General features: G+C 30.1%; 2 long non-coding RNA genes across 10 annotated transcripts; one reads left to right on the forward strand and one right to left on the reverse strand.

The window, feature by feature from the left end:
• Positions 1-2,730: 2,730 nt before the first annotated feature.
• On the forward strand, positions 2,731-6,729 carry LOC105780683 (uncharacterized). 9 transcript variants are annotated; one of them, XR_008195267.1, is made up of 8 exons: positions 2,731-3,165; positions 3,242-3,386; positions 3,523-3,619; positions 3,731-3,986; positions 4,402-5,223; positions 5,470-5,543; positions 6,103-6,182; positions 6,270-6,729. It is a non-coding gene; the product is annotated as an uncharacterized LOC105780683 (long non-coding RNA). The 9 variants fall into 9 exon arrangements; XR_008195270.1 differs by having other exon boundaries at positions 2,736-3,165; positions 3,242-3,355; positions 4,402-4,639; XR_008195271.1 differs by having other exon boundaries at positions 2,736-3,165; positions 3,270-3,386; positions 4,402-4,639.
• Positions 6,730-12,482: 5,753 nt separating this feature from the next.
• LOC128040569 (uncharacterized) lies at positions 12,483-15,082 on the reverse strand. Its single transcript, XR_008195295.1, has 2 exons — positions 14,625-15,082; positions 12,483-12,998 (listed from the first exon to the last, which is right to left on the reverse strand). It is a non-coding gene; the product is annotated as an uncharacterized LOC128040569 (long non-coding RNA).
• Positions 15,083-15,785: the final 703 nt, after the last annotated feature.

Here is a 15,785-nt window from a genome sequence, read left to right on the forward strand (position 1 = left end):
GTGTTTGATAACCATTTTAACATTTTACTTAATATAAAATTTTCAACAAAAAAATGTTCAATAAGATAAGTAGATAAGCAGCTACTAATCACTTAATGTAGAAAATATTAAGTTAATTTTATTTTATTAAAAATAAAATAAATTATATTTCTTTTAAAATGAGATATTCAAATGAACATATTTTTCTTTCATCCAAAACTATCTAAAATAATATAAAATATTATATTAATGAGATTAAAATAATCTTTTGAAAATCAATGTTTAACTTTATCAAACAAAATAATTATATTAAGTACTTATATTTACTAATATATCAAACAATTTTCTAATATAAATTCAACATTTATAAAATTTAGCAATAAAAATTCAGTGTTTAACTTTTCAACACTTAAATTTTCAGTTTATTAAACACACCCTTACACTACACCAAAACAGGCTTTTAGCGGCGTTTCTAGCGGCGTTTGGATACCAAACGCCGCTAAATATCGAGCATTAGCGGCGCTTTCTAGAAAACGCCGCGAAAAATAAGCTTTAGCGGCGTTTTTAAGAAAGCGCCGCAAAGAACCTAAGCCAAAACGACATCATTTTGTGAGCTTTGGGGGATTTAGCGGCGTTTTTGAAAAAGCGCCGCAAAAAACCTAAGCAAAAAGGACGCCGTTTTATGAGCTTTCGGGGATTTAGCGGCGCTTTAAGGAAAGCGCCGCTAATGCTCAGGCCTTTAGCGGCGTTTTTGAGAAAGCGTCGCAAAAAACCTAAGCCAAAACAACGCCGTTTTGTGAGCTTTCGGAGATTTAGCGGCATTTTTAAGAAAGCGCCGCAAAGAACCTAAGCCAAAACGACGTCGTTTTGTGAGCTTTAGATTTAGCGTTTTGAGAAGCGCCAAAAACCTAAGCCAAAACAACGCCGTTTTGTGAGCTTTCGGGGATTTAGCGGCGTTTTTAAGAAAGCGCCGCTAATGCTCAGGGCTTTAGCGGCGTTTTCAAGAAAGCGCCGCAAAGAACCTAAGCCAAAACGACGTCGTTTTGTGAGCTTTGGGGGATTTAGCGACGTTTTTGAGGAAGCGCCGCTAATGCTCAGGGCTTTAGCGGCGTTTTCAAGAAAGCGCCGCAAAAACCCTAAGCCTAAACGACATCGTTTTGTGAGCTTTGGGGGATTTAGCGGCGTTTTTTAGGAAGCACCGCAAAAAACCTAAGCCAAAACAATGCCGTTTTGTGAGCTTTTCGGGGATTTAGCGGCGTTTTTAAGAAAGCGCCGCAAAGAGCCTAAGCCAAAACGACGCCGTTTTGTGAGCTTTAGGGGATTTAGCGGTGTTTTTAAGAAAGCACCGCTAATGCTCAGGGCTTTGGCGGCGTTTTCAAGAAAGCGCCGCAAAGAACCTAAGCCAAAACGACGTTGTTTTGTGAGCTTTGGGGGATTTAGCGGCGTTTTTGAGGAAGCGCCGCTAATGATTAGGGATTTAAAATAATTTAAAATATTTGTTAAAAATGGAAAAATTAAAATACTATTATTTTAATAATTTTTTGGATACACTATTGATTTTTTAATTTATATATTAAATAATTTCTTATATAATCGTAAAAGAGATAGTATTAATTTTAAAATATTGAATTAAATATCACTATAGTTTAGTTTAAAGTTTAGGTGTTACCATTTTAAGGTTTATGGATTATGGGTTAGGGGTTATGATTTATGGTTTAAAGACTGTGGTTTAAGGTTTAGAGGTTATATGCATGTTAAGGGTTTATGGTTTTAGGGTTTAGGTTTATGGTTTAGGGTTTAGATTAACTAGTGTTTTCTAATTTATATATTAATTAATTTATTATATAATTGTAAAAGAGATAATATTAATTTGGTTCTTCAAAATCATGTGAAGATTTGGTTTTTCAAAATCAATATAAGCTATATCCAAGGATATCCTTAACTTATCCCATCCCGGTTCAGTATTTTTAGTGCTCGGTTCAATTTTTTATTCAGTTCAGTTTTTTTCGTGTTTTGCCTTGCCCCCGCCGTGATCAAATAATTATATATGGATTTAGGGATTATGGTTTAAGGGTTGGGATTTAAAGGTTTAGGGGTTAGTAGTTAGGGGTTAAGGGTTAAGAGTTAAGGATTTAGGAGTTAGGATTTAGGGATTTAAGGGTCGGGTTAGGGTTTAGATTAACTAGTTTTTTTAATTTTTATATTAAATATGTTTTTATATAATGGTAAAAGAGATAATAATAATTTTAATATATTAAAATTATGAGTATAGTTTATATTGTTTAAGAGATATATAGTAGATAGACTTTATGTATATTGAATGACTAATTTAGGGTTTAAGGCTTATTTGAGATTTGTTAAATGATACAATATTTTATACAATTAATTAATACTTTTATATTTAAAAATATTTAATGTAACCCATTTGATATATTTGATCTAGATATATAGGTAATTATTTAATTTGGATAGGACCAAATTATAAGAAAAATACAAAAATAAAAATGAAATAAAAATGATATGGATATATAGGTAATTATTTAATTTAGATAATTCTAATTAATAATTAATTACAGCCATTTTATCATTTATTTTTTATTAAAATGTTATTTTTTCAAAATAAAATAATTTTTTACAGCGTTTTTCAGATAAACAATAGCGACATTTTTTATAAAAACGCCACAAAAAGTAATTTCACTTTAGAAATGGTGCAGTTTTATCCCAAAATTCCACCCTAAAAGCTCTAAATTTTCCCCCTAAAATTGGTATCCTCAAAATACCTAAGTGTTTCTCTCTGCCACCACCGTTTCATCATTATCTTCCCCTCTCTCCCTCTTTTTGCATACCTTTCAGAAGGGCTCATACCTTCAAAACACAGGGAGGGACAATCTCAAAAGATAATGGAAGATTTGATAACAAAATTTCAAAATGAAATATTCTTTTTTCCCCTTCTTTTTCCCAAAATCGATTCCCCCCACTTTTTTTCCCAAACCCTTTCTCCCCTACCCCGATTCCCTTTATTTTTCCCCCCAATTTTCCCAAATCGGCAGCCCTTCTTTTATTTTTCCCAAACCATTTCTCCCCTACCCCGATTCCCTTTGTCACCTCCTTTCTCCGTCCACCCAACCTTCGCCTCTTCTCTCCGCTTCCAACGTTACTTTCGCCTTTTCTATTCCCTCGCCTCAGGTAAAAAAAAAATTCTTTTTTTCTGAATTAAAAGGGAAAAAAAGTTGATCTGATTTCTACATAATCGTTTTCTCAGTGTTGGAAGGATTATGGTCTGTGTACAGAGAGTTTGAGCTGGTTTACTATGGAATTACCAAGGAAGATACAGTGACGCTTATGCTTATTGGATTTGGATCTGCTCTTTTTTTCGGTAGTTTCTTAGGCCTTCTCTATGATTTAATGTGAGTAAAACTTAATCTTTCCATGTTTCTATTGCCTTTTTTTCAGTGAATTAACCAACTTTATTTATGAATCGTTGGGTGATATAGATTCTGAAATTTTTTATTATTTTTTCTTTATTTTTTGTTATTCATGTAGAGGTCGAAAGAAATCTTGTTTGGTGTTTTATATCTTTCACCTTGTTGTTGGGATATGGAAGAGGATTACATCAAGTCCTAGCTTTTGGGTAGCAAATGTGTGTCTATCTTTGGCAACATCAATATTTTCCTTCAGTTTCGAGACATGGGATTTTTTTGACTTTCTTTGAACATAATGGTATCAACTTTCTTTGGGTTTTTTTCTCCAGGGTCATAGGCAAGATCTTTTGAATGAAACATTTTGGTTGATGACTTTTTTCGAGTCTGCGGCTTTGATTGGAAGTCAGGTGATGAGTAATTAGATGGTGGGTGGTAATTTGGAGAAAGAAATTGCATGTCCTTGCACTGCAGCTATTCTTACGGCAATAGTAGGCATTATCTGTATTTCCAGAGTTTATGGTGGGAGTCCTCAGACAGTGACCTTTAAGGAATATAAAGTGTCCTTTTACTCGTATATCCTTTGTGGTAAGAATTTTCTAGTTCTATTAATTATTTTTAATTTGTGAGCTGGAAGCATTCTTGTAACATTGAACATTTTTTGTTGCTGGTTTTAAATTGTTTTTAATACGTTAGATGGCTTCGTTAACGTGGGGTTTCAATCTGCTGCTGGTTTGAAACAGCATGGTGACACATTTACTTCTATATTTAAAGTGTATTTGTCAACTTTGATCATTTGAGTAGTCAAAGTATGTACTGAAACTGTGTACATAAGATGTGATCTTAGTCTAAAATTATGGTACTAAACAATTTGGTGTAAAACATAGGATGTCGAGTTGGACTTGCATGTTCAATGTAATGATTTGTCTCCAAACAATTTCATTGCAATACCAGATGTTTAGTGCTTCTTGATCACACACCAATGAATGGTTTCTTGTTGCAGACTAACATATATAAGGGTGCAGTTTAATGAATCTTCTCATGGTTGTGGAGTTCGTGATTGCGAATTTGAGTGCTTGTGGACAGCGGCATGACTTTTATGTTGAATGTGGTGTATCCTTCCTTTTTTTTTGTTCTTCTTTTACTGCAAATGAGAAGTGACATTTTCATAATTGCCATAGGGAATTTGAATTGGATTTTAGCTTCATTTAAGCATCAATGGCTTTCGAGTTCATAAATAGGTTTGTCTAATAATGCTTAATTTGGCCTTTGAACTATGCTTCTTATCCTATTTTGGTAGGGTACATAAACTATTGGAGTAGTGATAAGAAAATTGGTTATGTGGTGCGAATAAGAATTTGCTATGTGGCATCTTTCTTGTAATTTTTAGAAAAATTAATTTCTTTTTTGCAATTTTTTAAAAGTTAAATACTTTTTTGAAAATTTTAATTAAGTTTTCAATTTTTATACAGTTTTTATAGTAGTTTTCTGGATTCTCTGGTCCCCGACACTGGTGGTAAGAAAATGTCTTTTGTTGAGAAGAATGTTTACTGTGTTACTTGAAGGATAAATATCTCAGTAGTCTCCTTTATTTCCCAATAAGACCAATAACTTGAAAAAAAAAAACCTTGTATTTCCCTTTCCTTTTTGCTTTCATTCTCTCTGTAATCTATCTTCTAATTTCGAGTCTTGAATTTTCTTCGCCCTTTTTTGCTTTTAAAGTACACCAGTACCACTCTTTATTTTTTTCCTTCGCTTTCACTAGGAATTTCTCTGCCACAAGTCGAGATTTCATTTCTAAGTAATTTGTTTTCCTTCTTTACTGGTACGTTTGTGGATAATATTTCATTTGCCTTGATATTTTTAATGATATTTTTTTAACTGATTCATTGGCGAGAAGAGAAGTTCTTCTTTTTCTTCTTCTTCTTCTTGTAAATTTCTTGTTGATTTTGAAAGAAAAATTCTGAGTGGTGGTTGTGCAAGTTGACTTCATTGGATTATTAAAGGTTCTTATTGTTATTGTTATGTATAGAGAGATTACATGTACTAAAGAGTGGTTTTGGTTTTGCAGAGTTGCAGGGGTTATTCTAGTATTCACTTCGCAAGATTTGAAGCAAAATCCATTTCCGTGTGATGGCTACTCAGGTATATAGAAACAGAAACCTTGGTCATTGGTTAATCTTGAGTCTTGACTTAAACCAACTCTGCATAACAGTCATTGGTTAAATAGTGAATTGAACCCTGAAAATTATTTTAGATGATAACAAATTTTATTGAACTTCAAGAGATGCCATTTTTATAATTGATAGTTGGGAAAAGGCATACTGAGATAAATAATGTTGCTCACGAGAGTGCAAGGTTTTTGATGGAACAGGTGCTTACAAGAATAAATAGCTTTATTTGTGACATTCTTAGGGCTATTACCAATGTTCCATTAATTTATTATGTTGATTCCAGGCATTAGGGATCAATAATTTTATTTTAAGATGATGCGATGGGGGTGCTATCATCATAAATCTCCCATCATTATGACTTTTAAGTTTAATGAATGGCATATTATCATTATGATATTAGCAATATATGCATAGTGAACAGAATTGCAGGCTTTGTCTTTGGTTATATTCCTTTTTTATGAAGAGAGGCTTGAATTTTATGTTTAACTTTTAACCTGTATTTTGTCCTTGTTCTGTTTCCTGACTATCAGGCAACTAATGGCTGTGATATTGAGCATGTGCGTATGAATTTTTCACACAAGCGTTTGTATTATATAAAGAAGAAATTGCGGTAATTGTACTACTCAGATCAGCTATTGTTGAAGTTTGTTATGCCTTCTAATTTGTGTAGAGTTTCATGAATGTTTATTGATCATAGGACTCTAAAGCCCAAGTGACTGCAATTCATCTGATAATTGGGACTCTCCAGAGGATGAATGTAGAGTTGCAGGGTCCTCTAAGAATAAGCAAATCACCAGTTCCGCAATCCAAGGGCTGATAGAATTAATTAATACTGAGATGCAAAGTGATTTCATAAACCCTGATAGTGTGGCTGATGCTTTCCTTGCCAGCACCTTGCGTTACATTCAGTTCCAAAAACAAAAAGGCGGTGTAGTGGGTGAGAAATTCGATTCCGTTAAACTGTAAATTGTTGAGTCATGTAAAGAAGTAATGCATGGCAGTTAGAGATGTAAATAAGTGTTTATTCTGGATTTGGATTTCATATTTGCATGATTATATTTTTTATTAAACTGTAAATTATTGAGTCATGTAAATTGTATTAATTCTTTTATTACCAAGATTTACTTGATTAAGAAAATGCATTGCATTTTTTATTACCTTGCAATATGTATCATAGGCTTGTTCAACTAGTCATCTGTTGTTTATATGTATTATTTATTTTAGTTTTGATTCTAAATTTTATTTTTACTTTAATATTTGCGATAACTTGAGTTCTAATTTTGGATTTTAATTGTGTTATTAATTTATTATTTTAAATTCTAAAACTAAATTTATTAATTTTTATATTTAATTTTAAAGTTAAAATTTTCATAGAGAATTTAATTTAAATAATATTTTTATCCTTAAAAGTATATTTAAAGTTCAAATTTAAAAAATAAAATAAAATATTTATCATAAAAATAAATATTATTTGATTAAATATAATTTTTTAAAGGTTATGTTTTTAGCGGCGTTTTTGTGAGAAGCGCCGCTAAAGGTTTTTTTTTAGCGGCGTTTGTGATAAAAGCGTAGCTAAAGTTCATGATCTTTAGCGACGTTTGTGGGAAAAGCACCGCTAAAGGTCTTGTTCTTTAGCGGCGTTTGTAAAAAAAGTGCCGCTAAAGGTCTTGGTCTTTAGCGGCGTTTGTGGAAAAAGCGCCGCTAAAGGTATTGGTCTTTAGCGGTGTTTTTTTCTAAAAACGCCGCTAAAGTTAGCGACGCTTTCTTTAGCGGCGTTTTTTCCAGCGCTTATCAAAACGCCGCAAATACTTTTAGCGGCGCTTTTTTGCGCCGCAAATACTTTTAGCGGCGCTTTTTTGCGCCGCTAAAGGCATTAAAAAGCGTCGCTAAAAGTCTGTTTTGGTGTAGTGTTAGTAATTGACTTTTTCATATCAAAAGATATAATGGAAACCATGAGATAAAATAAGATCATATTAAGAGAACAAATTTTATCCTAAAGAAATTTAGGATATCCTATGAGGGTATTGTACAAGCACTTAATGAGTAGCTTTTGTAATAGTATATAATAAGGGAGAGTTCAATCATGATACTATAATGAAATGATTTCATGATTAATAATGTTGTAATTAATAGGTGAAGAGTCGAAACCTAATTACAAATTATTTTAGCCCTAATTATATATGTCCAATCGGTCCTTCCACTAGCTTGAGATAACTTGAAACAAATTGCATGTAGAATCGATAATCTGGAATGAATGAAAACATTAAGTAAGAGAAATGGATTGCATGTATTTACTACCCGCAGTGAATGCATTTTCTTTTTGGGTACAAAAATGACTTAAAATTAATTTAATTTATTTGAATTATTATTTAATTGATTTAAGCAAATAATTGAAGTTTGAAAAGAGAATTAAACTAATTAGTCATCGTAGATTTATTGAATGAGGCAATTAAATTCATTTCATCATAGGTTTAATATAATAAAATTGTTATGAATTGAACAAAAAATAGTTATAGGGTTGGGTAAATTATAAATTGTAGATAAAAATCTGGATAACACATATAGTTGTAATCTAATACACAAAAGGCCTAATAGGCCCAATTATATGAGAAGGGAATTAAACCCTAGTATTCCCTAGGGTGTGCCGCCGCCCCTTGTGTTACAATTCTAATGGAACATTGTGCTTTTATTAAAATATTATTATTTAATTACATATTATTCAAGCATAACTCTTGTACCATATTTCTATAAATAGAAACTATGAGCTAACCTAATTTTACCTTTTGAGAGTATCGTTATTCTATCAGAAAATAGTGACAATTTATTTTAGAATAAATTTTATTTTTTATGAAAAACTCATAATTTCTGGTTCTTATAGAGAGGATTAACTTTCCCACTAAAAGTTAAGAAAATTTTAATTTTGTGCACTTGGTTTTTTTTGTTTAAGTCTACACTCTAATCAATTCTGAGTTAAAGGATAGGAGAGACGGTTGTTCGGTAAAAAACCGAGAAACAACGTAGATCGCATCGTATAAAGCACAAATACTATTTCAGTTAAAAGTTTATTACTATAAATATCACAAGGTTTGGTTTTAAGAAAAAATTTAAACTTTCTCTTTGCCTAAAAACACTATTTTCTAAATCGATTTTTTCAACAATTGATATCAGAACCAGGTTGTGCTATGTTTATAATATAAATCGATATCAAATTTTGTCTCTTTCTCTCATTGTTTGATTAAATGAGATAAGAAATGACATTATTAAATTGCATGCATGTTTGGGATTATTATGCATGTGAATGAATGTATATTTTATTTTATAAATGTTATAAAGTAATTTTGCCAAAGGTTGTGGTTCCTATCATTAAATTGGTTGAAGTTTTGGTTTTTCATATTTATTGGTTTTGTAATTAGATCGTGAACTATCATCTTCACGTAGGATTTTTTTTTATTTTTGTAAAATTAGAAAATTCATGTGAACCAAGTACAGGCTAGGTTTTTTTTTAACCTAAAACTTTTGGGGAAACCCAAAAAGGTGAGGTCAAAGACAATGCAATCGAAACCGAAACCAAAATCGAACGAGGTAGCGCTAGCCCGGCAGGGTGGCTAGTTGGTGGTGGGCCAATGGTGAGCTAACCGACGATGGATGACAATAATATTTGGTAGTGGTGGAGGCTCGGTCGATAGTGAAAGTCACTTACGATTATTTTCGAGTTTTTAGATTTTAGGATTATTTTTGGCAAACAGGTTCCTTTTGGAATTTGGGATGTGGAACCCACAAGATGTTTGACTTTTACCTGGAAAGTCAAAAGGATGTTTGAGAAAAACATTATAAATTTAATTATTTTATTTTTCCTTAAAGATGGAACCATGGAAATGTTTGAATGGTTAGAGTCAATTTAATTTAGAAATTTTATAGTATTCTATATGTGATTGTATGAAATTAAATTAACATGTAAGTTCATGCATATATAATATAAGCATGCCATATAGTTTAGGAAAAAGAATGTCATTTATAATTGTCATTGCATATTTAATCATTCATGGTTGAAACCGAAATAAAAACGTTGTATTATTTTTAAAATATTGAATGGGAGAAGTTCCTTAAAGAAGACCTACAACTTTCATCAATAATCTTTATGTGATGTCATGATAATATATCGAGTCAATTTTACCTAGGTAGCATCCCAAGATGAGAGGAAGAAGAAAGAAAGAAAGAAAATATAAAATAAAAGAGATATATAATGAGAAAGTAATATTTTTTGTTTTTTGTTTTTGCCACATAGCTAATTTTAATTTGTTATATATTTTTAAAAATACACTTAATAGTTGAACTAATAAAAGAATCAACTTGAGAAAAAAAAGTAGTTGAGGTACTAATTTGTAGGATAACCTTTATAAAAAAATAAACTTAATAGTTTGGTTATCGGAGATAACAACTTGGGAAAAATAGTTTAGATATCACTTTTGAGTAAAAATAATTTAGGTACCAAGATAGAAAAATAACATAATTTAAATAACAATCCGTAGGTTAAGCCTTTAAATTTCTAAATTATTATAAAAAGAGAGCATTTCAAATTAATATTGTTTATTGATTTAATTAACGCTCAAACTTAGTTTTCTAGGTTAATTATGAAATAAAAAGGTTTGAATTCAATTAAAATAATAATATATAATTATTGTGCTTATTTCACTAAAAATAATTTAAGAAAAGTTTGTCAAACAATAAAGATTTAAAAAACCAAAGAATAGAATCCGTTAATACATTGAGTTTGATAGTCAAGAGTTGATTATGTAAATCTAAATTTTGGTTTCTCGAATATTTTCCAAAAGCGAAGCAGTAAATATCATCTATTGATGAGATCCATGAACAACAGAATAAAATCTAAATTTTGGATTTATCAAGTTTCTTTTACAGTAATTTACTCTTTGGAATCGCTTCAAATTTATTCTTGATCAGTGCTTGATCTAGCTGTTCGCTCCTGCCCTTTTTCAATATTTTTGTTGAATATCATTGGGCGTTACGTCATTATAAGAACATAGTGAAATTGTAGTGCTCATAGTTAGGATTTATTTTTTAATTATATTATTAAGTCTAAATAGTTCATATTTTAATTATTTGATTAAAATTATGATGTGAAATTTTTTTTGTAAAAACCTTTAAAATAAAAATAAATAAATTTCAATTTCAGCATGAAAAGCAAATATAAAAGTAGATATGAATAAATGACCCCGAGCTTGAGAACTTAACACGAAAAAACTCGAACCCAAACTCATTTTAAACCTGATTTGATTAAAAAGTTAAAAATTCGATCTTAAAAAGGTCTAAACTTAAAAAAATCTAAGCTCAAAAAATTTGAACTCGGAAAAACTTTAACTTAAAAAAATACAAACTCAAGACTCAGTTCAACTTAAGCTAAAATTTAGTAATAAAAAAATCAAACTATAAGTAAATATTTTTATAAAAGCTTTAATAATTAGTTTTATTCAAGTATTTTCTTAATTGATTAATATATAATGAAATGGTATTTTTGAGAAAATAAAATTACCTCATTTTTAAATTCTTTTCCTTTAATTTTGACATTGCATTTAGCTTCTAATTCTTGAAATATAAATTTATATTGGATAATTTAATTCTTAAATTATATGATTTAGATCTAAGAAAAATTTATATGTTATCAAGTAATATATTTTGTTGGTATTTTTCATTTTTATTTTATATTCGGAGTTTGTAGGTGTCACTCCCAATAAGTGTTAGAGTAAAGGTAGCAAGTGTTCGGTGCAATGATAAGTCACATTATATTGTTAAGGGGAGACACATGTTTGAACCCTTGGAGATGACATTGTTGAGAGGAGCAATTAAAAATTTTAAACATAAATCATAAAACGAACATAAAAAATATGTAAAAAATAGAGAAATTATAAAAATCAAAAGCTACATTAGGGTTTAAACTTTCATCAGAAAAATAATTTTTATAATTAACCAAAGTTTAATTTTAAAGATTTATTCTTAAAACATATAATTTGTGCGGTTAAATATTAGTACATGAAACTATCATATAATTTAAATATAATAGAGATCATAGTCATAATTTATTATAAAGCAATCTATACCTAACATAACTTTTTGTCATTTGAATTAATAAAATAATTTATATAAAAAGTATTTTAATTAGTAAAGAAATAATATTAATCATTATAATAAATAATTATAGTATAAATAAAATTATATAAAAAGGTTGAAGCCCCGGCAAAACATTCTAGTTATATATTAATTTGACCAATGAATAAAGTTAAGGGTAAATACGATGTAAAATTTTGGATTTCTCAAAAAAAAAAAAAAAAGCACCATTTTCTTGAGAAAGGTCATTACTCATTTGAAATAGAACAAGAAACAAACAAACGGAAAAAGAAATAGGAAAGGCGTGTGACAAAGAAAAAAAATCCATCTCCATTTGAAAAAAGAAAAAATAGTGGTAACAGCTAAGCATAAGCAAATGACGCGTGGACCTTATTTCGTTAAAATTACAAAAAAAAAAAAATTGGCCGCCAGTTTGCAAAATAAATAAATTAGCGAATCTCTAAACTTCACTTTTTTAATTAAAATTTCCAATCTATAAAATGTATTAAAACAAACAAATATTTATAATAATAATAAAAAAGATTAACGAGGACTTAATCGGTGTCTAGAAATATACATTATGAGTTCCTTGAAATATTTTGGTTAAAATCGGAATTTTAATAAATGTGAATTTTTTCCAATTTATTTTAATATATTTATAGCCTCTTAAGATGAGTAAAGAAAGAAATGTCCATTTAACTAAATATTTATTTACAAAATTGTAGGCTAGTGTTGAATAGTTTAAAGAGAAATAGAAAAGGAAAGTTGTTAAACAATAACATAATTAGTATATGGAGGACAAATTTCAAACCCATTCCACATTATTATTATTATTATTTTTTGCATGAAAAATTGGTTGATATATTAAAATTACATGGCTTAAGGCAAAGATGAAAAGACATAGTCAGAACAGAAAATGAAAAGACAGAGAAATTAAAAAGCCTAAACTAAAAGCCAACACAACCTAAAAAACAATCAAAACCAAAATAGCATAAGAAAAACCACCCTAAACCCAAAAAAACTGCAGCTAATTTCAAAACCCAATATCCGCCAACAGACGTATCGCTTCTCCTTCTGAAAAAGATCTTAAGATTAGGAAGAGAAGAGAACGAAGCTTTGAATCCATAACTGGAGGAGCGGTAAGTCTTCACCATTTTCAAAGCTGAGTCAAGAAAAACCCTGGTATTTTTGATTCTAAGCCAATCGATCCATCATCGCCATCGTCTTCACAGAATCAAGAACTCCATCTGGCCAGACACCACAGGCCTATTGCCTCCGGCCTTCCAGCGCCAGTGTGTGAGTAGTCCTATTAACATTTCGGGGCACAAAAGTGTAAGTTACAAAATCAAAGCATTTTTCCAGCAAACTAATTTGATACGTTATTGGCCTAAGAACTGGTTTATCTTTTTCATTTTTCTTAATGTTCTTGATGACTGTTAAAGAGTCCCCTTCAACAATCAGATGCCGATAACCCATCTTAACTACAAACAAAAGAGCCCTTTCACATGCCTTTGCTTCAGCCACGCAAATATCAATCACCTCCGTAAAAAGATAAGTTTCCGCTCCTATTAATTCCACATTATTTTTTATTGTAAACAAACCTAAATATGATTGAATTTCAAAATTTGAACATAGATGATGCTTCAATCAATTCACTTTGGTTCCTTTCTTCAAAACATATTCCAAAGGAAACCCATGATTGGATCCACTTCTAAAGCAGCTTAAAAGTAAAGGACAAGTACTTTTTACCACTTCTTTTTTAGTTGACTTTGGATTCAACAAACAATCTTAAATTCACACCACAAAGAAAAGTTTAAATTATATTAAATTATTAATGTTGAATTTTTTTAATATAAAAGAAGTAAGAATAGCTAAATGGTGGGTAAAAAATCATGGATGTTTTTGTACTAAGAGTCAGATTGTATTTTGTCACTTCTACTAAAAAATGAGCAAATTAATTCCTGTACTTTTGATCAAAGAGCAAATTAGTTTTTCTGTTTAAATTTTCATCTATTTCTACTCTTAAAAATTGATTCCTGTTGTAAATTTTTTTAGATATAAATATTATGCAAATCAAATCCCTAGAATTGCAGAAACAATTATTTTAGGATCTTTACAATAATATGATTTTTACAAATATAAAAATACTAGATGCATAATAGGAGTTCACCATTAACCTCGACAAAGAAGAACACGAAGAAGAACATCCGATAAATTTATTTCTCCCTCTTAAACTTTTCCCTTAATTACACAAATTGATAAATTGAAGCATAATAGGAGTTCGCCATTATTCGAATGAGCGGATAAGATTTAACTTCTATTAAAAGTAAAACTCTTATCCCCTTAAATTGGGTTACATAATTTTAGACTTAATTAGGTCCACAATAATGAGATTAAAAAATCTTACATTCTTCTACTTTGCCCAATGCAATAAAACAAAAACTTTAATAGAATAAAAATTGAACGCACATAAAAATAACACTAATCATAATTACCATATTATAGTGAATTACAAATGTGAGTTATGATCGTTGTATATAGTTTTAGGAACGAGGGCCATGAAACCCTTAGAACAAATGCACATTGACATATGTGGCCCATGGACGTCAGTGCAAGAGGTGGTTACGAGTATTACGTAACATTTATAGATGATTATTCTAGATATGGGTATGTGTACCTAATGCGCCACAAGAGTGAAACCTTTTATAAATTTAAAGAGTTTCATACGGAAATCGAGAAACAACTAGGTTTATTCATAAAGGCACTTTGGTTTAATCGAAGTGGGGAATATTTATCGGATTACTTCTTAGGGCATCTCATAGAGAATGAGATGTTATCCCAGTTAACCATTGACCTACACACGCTTGTGCGCAAAAAGAAAACAATTTTATAAAGCAATTTAAAAGTGCAGTTAAAACAATCAACTATGTACCTCTGCATTGCTGGAATTACGAAAAGTTCAAAAGGGTTGCTGGCAATTGGGGCAATTTGGTTTCGATGGGGGAGAACTTGACAAAAACAACCAACTATGAGAAAATTGAGATGTTGATTTCAATCAAACAATTGAGAAAAATTGAAGTAGTAATACTGGAGGTGGGAGATATTAGTTTTCCGATCAGTGTAAAAGAAAAGGGATGGCCGGAAGAATATAAAAGCAATATCTCGAAAAAGGAGATACGACAGTAGGAGGTTGAAGAAAGTGTGTCGGAATCAGAATCGGCGATTGGATTGGAATCGAAGAAATCTCTGGAAGGCAATCGAAACGTTATGGAGGAAGTAATTATGGAAAAAGACATTGAAAATGATAGAGACGGAAAAGAATGTCAGAAGATGTTGGGGGAATTAAATGAAGGAGATCATGATGTCGAAAGTAATGGAAATTTAGTTGCAGGAGAATTTAGAGTCAACAGAAGTAATAGAAGTATGGATCGGGCTAGAGAGGACTTAGTAAATATGGGTCTGGCACTTGTAATAGGCCCAAGTAGGGGATCAGATGTAGGGGTGAGCATTCGATTGAATCGAATAAAAAATTTTCGAGTTAATCGAGTTTTCGAATCTCATTTTATCATCCTAACTTTATTTGAAGTTTTCTCGAATCGAGTCGAGTGAGATGGAATTCAAATCGAATCGAATCGAATCGAATATATTTGTTCGAGTTAAAATTTAAAAAATAATTTTGGGTCCTTGTAACCATTGTCACCCATCGTAATAAAATTTGTCCACCTTAATCAAATTTTTTATTAACTTTCATCGCCTCATAATTTATTTATTAATTTTTTATATACTGGTTAGCTTATTTGTTTGCTTAGTTGTTTCAATTATCTTCAGATTCTTGTCACTATGTATTTTGGAATTAAAAATATATTAAATATAAAAATATGATTTTTAATAAAAGTTATTTTAAAAATAAAATGTGAAATTGATACCAATATAAAATTTTAACACGAATATTTTATGGCATAATTAAGAATTCAATTTTAATATAAATATTCAATATGACTAAACAATTCAATAATATAAATAATATAAAATGTGAAATTTAATTTAATAATATAAATAGTATATTTAAATAAAATTATTACTATTTATGTTT

This window comes from Gossypium raimondii, chromosome 4 (genome assembly GCF_025698545.1).
Source record: "Gossypium raimondii isolate GPD5lz chromosome 4, ASM2569854v1, whole genome shotgun sequence".
NCBI lineage: Eukaryota > Viridiplantae > Streptophyta > Magnoliopsida > Malvales > Malvaceae > Gossypium > Gossypium raimondii.